Here is a 6,690-nt window from a genome sequence, read left to right as displayed (position 1 = left end):
TTTTTTTTTTTTTTTTTTTTTTTTTTTTTTTTTTTGCATGATATTCTCCTTGAAGTAAATGCAAAGACCAGATCCAAAAAGGCATTTATTTGTCTAAGATGTAAAGTAGATACTTAAGTGCAAAATTGCAATCTTGAACCCTTCTATCTAACTGCTGCTTGGCTCCAGCGGTGCCTGAAACCCTTGGGTGCCTGAGGTTTGACAGAAAGATTTACTGGGTACCCAAAGTCGTTCTTCTGTGCTGAAAGCTAAGAGGCACCTTAGTCTTCATAGGACAGAGTAACACAGCAGCTAGAGACCCCGGTTAATCCAAGTGGTGAACCAAAGTTCCTCGGTCTACCTCCTCTTGGAGAACGTCCAACTACAGTTGCTCTGCAATTCCTCTAGTCGTAGAAAAGGGTTAAGGGTTTATGAGGCCAGTGAGGGGGAGAGCTGGAAGGTGGGATGTGTAGGTTTGAATCCCAAACAAGAGTCTTCGGTATACTGCATGAATATTTTAGCAACAGTATCCTATGACAAAAGGACACCACCTCTACCTTCTATGAAAGAAAAGAGTAATCCCTGCCCTCCTCTACAGTGCATGCATATATGTTTCTCCTGAAAAAACAGGCTTAAGAGCTTCCTTTCAGGAGCAGATTGCATGCTGTCAATTGTGGGAGAAGAGGCACCACGTGGTAACTTCTGTCTGACCCCCCATCCAATGTATATGGAGCTCAGGCACCACAATCCCTTCTTGGTCCAATACAGTCATCTAAACGTCCCAGCTGGAGCAATTTAAAGTTTTAAAGAAAAAAAACATAGATATGTAAAGGTGCCCTTCCCCCCCACCTCGTTCAAATGAGATGCTCAAATTAAATGCAAGGCAGAACAAATTGTTCTTGTTGTGTTTGTTTCAGAAGAATGTGGATGTCGGTAATGTGTGTAAATGTCAGAGAAGCTGTGTACAGAAGGCTCGTGTCTTCAAGTAGGAGGACTTGGGAATCTCTTAATGTAACTGTGGGAAGACAAACTATTTTCAAGCATCCTGTGCGGCGGAGAAAACAAAATTATACTGGCAATTTGTTCCATTCAGAGTCGAGCTGACCTTGCTGACACCCATGTTTGTGCCTGTTCCTCTCCATTTGGATACAGGCCCTTTGAGCCAACGTAAAGGGCTCAAACTGGAGGAAAGTCAGCCACTTGGCATGCAACAGCACAGTGATTCTCGATAACTCCTTTACCCCCTTGCACCTTTCCCCCCTCTGCAGCCTGTGACCCCTCACGCGGTGATCTAGGAAAGCAGCACGGCGAGAGCACCACTGGACTCTGGCTATTCGAATGGCCTTCTAGAGCCATAGGGCAGCTAAGGCGCAACCTAGCACTGTCCCAAAGCTGCCCCAATCGGTCAGGGGCTGAAGCAGAGGTAAACACAGAGGTAAACACAGGTGGCTTAAAAGGTTGGAGAATTTGGCTCTTGAATACTTATCCACAATTTAAACTGGGATAAAAATCAGAATCCAGACACCAATGAGCCAGTGAAAGAAGCTTTCTGTACCTCTTTTACTGTTACCCTTACCTCCCGTGTGAAAACCTTGTTTGGCATATGCTAGAATATACTATCATAATAACAGATATCATTTTTTTTAAGGAAGGGTGTGCAGAATCAGGGCTTTAATATACAGTTGGAAATGTTGTCATTACAGGTTAAATTATATTTTCTTTTGCCTGGGTGTACCTTCAGCATAACTGCATTAATTAGAGTCACATTATATTTTCAACATTTAGCCCGATGTTTGAATTGCCAGGAAAACAACATCCAAAGCAAAGCAAAACAAAAGCCTAGCCTTGCAACACCTGCAGAAATGAATGCAGACAGTCTCATTTGTCAAAAATAGCAAGTAACCTAAAAAAAACCCCAAAGGTCCACCTTGGCCATTCTACATATTACCGTGTGTATACTTTCCAACAGCCATGTCTTTCACTCAAATCTAGTGTGGCTGGCAATCTTGTTAATTAAATCATATCTGATTTCCTAACTCTGTCTCCAGGTAGTGGATCATGAAGCTGTTTGCGCCTTGAAATACTTTAGAACCACAAAGTTGGTAAATGGACCCTAACCCTCTTTGCATAAAAGCATTACCATTAATTATGATATCACAGTAGGCTTCTTCTGCATATAAGACTTACTGAATAAGCACAGGCTTAATCTGTGTCTCCAGTAATTGAGTAATAGTCCACCCACCTCTGATTACCTAAGAGAGAGATTTTGAATTAAACAATAACTAGCTATTTTATGAATGCAGGTTTATAAGATGTGAGCATGGCTCTTTCTGGGTTGCATTTTGCAGTAGTGATATATAGCATTATTTATACTCCCTTCCACAGAAGTCTCTGCTCATAATATACTTACCTACTGGCTCTCTACAGACCTGTTGCTTCCTTTCCTAGATGCTTGAGCCTTTATGGTGGCATATGAATCCAGTCTGCTAAAAATTTCTATGAAGATAAACAGCTCAATGGGTTTTTTTGTATCTCTCCTGTTGATTCCAAAAACACAAAATTGATATGTAAAACAGCAACAAGCCATGCTAATCTTTGAAATTCCTTTTCCATATCAAACTAGTTCAATTATGAAACCATATACCAATCAATATACATTAAAATATAAATTAGACTAAATTCTAAGGGCTGTATCATCTAGAACAAAGATGATTCACCCATTTACCAGATAATGCAGTCATACCTCATGCAATCCTAGGTTCACCTATTAAATAGGTCCTATTTGATGCAAAGACAGGATTGTTGGATTTCCGTTGAATAATCAAACACTGAGAGGTTTAGCAAGCTGATTTCTATAATAACAAACCCCTCTGAACAGTTAGGGTCTGTGCACATGATGCATTTGTACAGCAACTGGCAACAATGGACAACCAAGTTGCTGCTGTAGCAGACACACTGAATTGAAAGCAGAGTGAATAACATAACACAAATTTTGCCCATATCATGTTTTTCTGCTTTCTTGCTTTCAGGAGGAAAGTGCCTTACCCTGCTTTGCAGCATTGTAGTTGACTGACACGGTGCCATCCATGGCTTATAAAGTTGATCCAGTTGGTTTTATTTCGCTATTTATAGCCCTTAGCCAACCAAACTGTGTCTATGCGAGAATTATTTTTGAAAACCCACTTGCTTAATTAGTGGATTCATTATCACCATCTATGTTCCACTTCCTCTCCACCATCCACCAAATGTTAATATTTCTAGGATTAAGGCCTTGAACATAATTGTCGCTTGAGTGGCAGTGCTATTGTGACCCTCTGAAAAGTGTCCACCTCTCATTTCATTTGCTAATTATAGCAAATAATAATTATAGCACTCATCGTTTGTAATGATCATCTCTTCAGAGTAAGGGATGTGAAACCTAAAGAAAAAAGAGCACAGGGAATGAAAGCGTGGGGCTGAGCCGAGGGAATGACTGACATGAAACAAATTGCTCTTGTTGGGAAACATACGGCAGAAAGATTTGATTTGCTCTGTTTCCTGCTACTAACAGAAGCTGTACGCTGCGACCTGAAAACAACTCTTGTATGTAGTGCTCAGCGAATGGTTCAAATGGAAAAATAGATTTGGCAAGATAGTAACCCCAGAGAATATGCTATGGTCCCAGTTCGTCTCCATGGGGAGGTTCTGCGGATACTGAGCAGAATTTACGCTTTCAGAACTGGCATCGTCCAAAAGGGTAAAGCCAGCCATTGTCTGTGTTTTTATGCACAGGCCGAATTGTCGAAGTATGTCTTGTTAGATCTGTTTATTGTAACTGGAAAACTCAGGCATTTGCAGGCTTCAAACTGTTTGTCCAGACTGTAAAATTTGCTCCTCTGACAACTGTAAATGGATTGGACAGGGCAGGTGGAATTTAATAACAGCTACAAACTGGAATCAGCTTCGCTACGCATGTCAATGAAACCCCACATTGCCCTGAGAATTCACTGGCTGTGTCTGGCATACTTTCCAGGCTACAGAAGAAAAGCAAGACTCTGGCTCCTTGTCCGTGCCTCTAAATCAGACGCCTACAGTATACACTTTCCCCATTACTGTCGCCATATCTTTTCAAGACTCTAGATAGCATAACCACTATTTACTACTATACCGCAGTCAACTACAGGACAAGTTGTGCAAGAGAGTTGTTTTCACAAATAAATTATGAGTTGTTCCAAGTAAGTTCTAGGGCTGTAACGAAACTATTGGTTTCATTCGATTGTTTAAATTGCTGTGTATTCAACTGATTTAAATGGTATCTTCAGTTGGTGATTGTGTTTATAATGACAGCTCCTTCTATGGTCTTGTCCACTTGGTCAACTGTTCAATGTAATGATTTTTACTTTAATAGCCAATGGCAGTTTCATAGTGCATCTGTAAGTGGGTCAGTCTTCTATTTGCTTCCTCATATATTTTCAGAAAAACGGAGCAAGAAAGCTAGCATTTTTGTGTGTATATAAATTAATAATCTGGTCTGATTAAGTTTAAACTTAATTTTTTTTTGCATCATGTTTTTAAATATGACTAGGAAGCTGTGGAAATGTTTCTAAATGCTTAAATAAAGTATTCCTAAAAAAAGAAAGTCCTAAGAATTTATTGCCCCACTTTTAGCTGGTTTTTAAAGCAGGTCTACCTTGTCAGTTTGAAAAATGTGTATATCTGATGTTTCTTGACTGCTGAGAATTTTTTGAAAGAAAATGAATATGAAATGGTAAGAAGAAAAAAGCTTTGCAGTCTCGATCTTTGGCATTGTTTTAAAAAATGTTTGACAGTAATGTAACAGAATAAGTGAAGAAATAATTACTAACTGGCCCTTAGGTGGCCTTAACTGCAATTAGTACTGATGGACATGACTGCAGTGTGTTTGCACATAGATAATTCCCTTCATTTCAGTGGTGTGACAGGTATGTTAGTGGGGAAAATCTTAGGTGCTGTCCCTGGACTAGAGTTTGAAGGCTCTGACTCTGCTCCCAAGCAATACCAGCTTTGAGCAAGGAAAACAGGACCATTTGGGTTTTTTGGGGGTGAGGGGGAAGCTTGTGGATCTTGCTGACAAAGTCTCAGCAGCCATAATGGAGTCCAAATTTTCAGAAGCTCTTGGTATTCAATATGCAGATCCTCTGAATATGTCCTTCCTTAAGATAGTTAAAAAGAAAGATCTCTCGCAAATCTGGCTTCAAATGTGGATGCCTTCTAGAAATCTGTCCTGAATGCTTCCTACAAAAATCTGGGCCATGGAGGCGATTTTGAAAATCCTGACTGGTCCGACCCAGTCCAAACTGCTCGAATATGGTACAAACCTTTCCTAACCAGTCCACACCTCCTTCTCTCCCCCCATACCCACAGTCTCTTTCCTTCTTCCAAATGAGAGGTCCTAAAACAGAAGCCAAAACTCATTTCTTGGTCCATGTTAGCGTGTTAACAATACTATGTTCTTCTCTCTCACACCCTGTGCAGGATGAACTGGGGAAGATCAAGGGAGATCAATCCAATCTTTTTAGATGTAATCTGGTGGGTTTGGAACCAATCTCAGGAATCAATCCCTGAAAAGTAGATATTGAATGCTGGAGGATGGCAATACTGAATATTTTCTCAAAAAGTCTGAATCTCTCCTATGCGACACTGGGTGTAAGCTGATGTAGTTCTAGCAAAAGGCCCACGGTTCTGTGAAAGGGGTTTGCATTCAGTGGACTTGTGCCAGAATAAAACTAGTACGATGGAGTGGAGAATTAAGACTAAAATACCTTCTACATAAGATTTCCCCTCTCACATTATCTTTCTATGTAGTTTCTGCATAGTGCCTATTGCTAATATCCGAGAGTTTTTCTACTTTTGATATTTAAAATTCTATAAAGGAAAAAAAGATCATTTCTGCTTCTTTCAAATAACAGTATTTGCATAATTTTCTTGATTTATACAGTCCTATGGGCATATAAAAGTATGCCTAATTTGAAGCCTACTTGAAGAGCTTTGAAGGAAACTTTCTCCAGAGGAAAACATTCCTCTACTGAAGGAGGGAGAAAGATAACCCAAAATTTAGTGAATTTTGGCAGGGCAGGGAGGACGAGAGGAAAGAATGGGTCAAAAAGATGACAACCAGATACTTAAATGAATGAGTTAAATGTATTCTCACGGTTTTCACGCTAAGAAATGCTGCTGTTAATTGCCTGAACAGCAAAATTGATTACCGTTTTTACCACTAGATTTTGTGGATGTTTATTCCACGTTAGTCAATGTGGACAATGACATTTGCAACTTTAAGTATTTTTAATCAGTGTGACAGACATACTTGAAAAACTAAGATAATTGTTTTGATCAATATCCAGCAACATTCCCAAATAATAATACAGTATTGTAGAAGTTTTATTATATGTAGTCTATAGTCAACTAGCATCAATTAAATGAAAACTGATTCAAAATCCTGATTATTAGGCCTGTGAGAAACAGCTAGTATGCACTTCAGATTTGGATTCAGCTGATTCGTGGGACAGTAATTCGATTCAGTGTTTCGAATCACTGTCCGGAATCGATTTGGCCAAATCTGATTCAGAGATTCGGCTCCTGCTGAATCAGCCAAATCTCCAAATTGCACAGGCCCATCCCCAGCAATGGCCACCCCAGCTCCCGGCACTTGGGGAGAAAAAAGCTCCGACTCGGCAGTTGCTGCCGGGCAGG

General features: G+C 40.0%; 1 protein-coding gene across 1 annotated transcript in view; it reads left to right on the top strand.

Moving 5' to 3' along the window:
* Positions 1–3,899, top strand: part of LMCD1 (LIM and cysteine rich domains 1) — a 70,494-nt gene extending 66,595 nt beyond the window's left edge. The window contains exon 7 of the mRNA XM_019504699.1: positions 3,381–3,899. The gene's annotated coding sequence lies outside the window, so the exon portion shown is untranslated. The remainder of the gene's footprint in view (positions 1–3,380) is intronic.
* Positions 3,900–6,690: the final 2,791 nt, after the last annotated feature.

This window comes from Gavialis gangeticus, unplaced genomic scaffold (assembly GCF_001723915.1).
Source record: "Gavialis gangeticus isolate Ggan-Ray unplaced genomic scaffold, GavGan_comp1, whole genome shotgun sequence".
NCBI lineage: Eukaryota > Metazoa > Chordata > Crocodylia > Gavialidae > Gavialis > Gavialis gangeticus.
The sequence above is the reverse complement of the archived record's forward strand: the minus strand, read 5'-3'. Positions and strand labels throughout refer to the sequence as shown.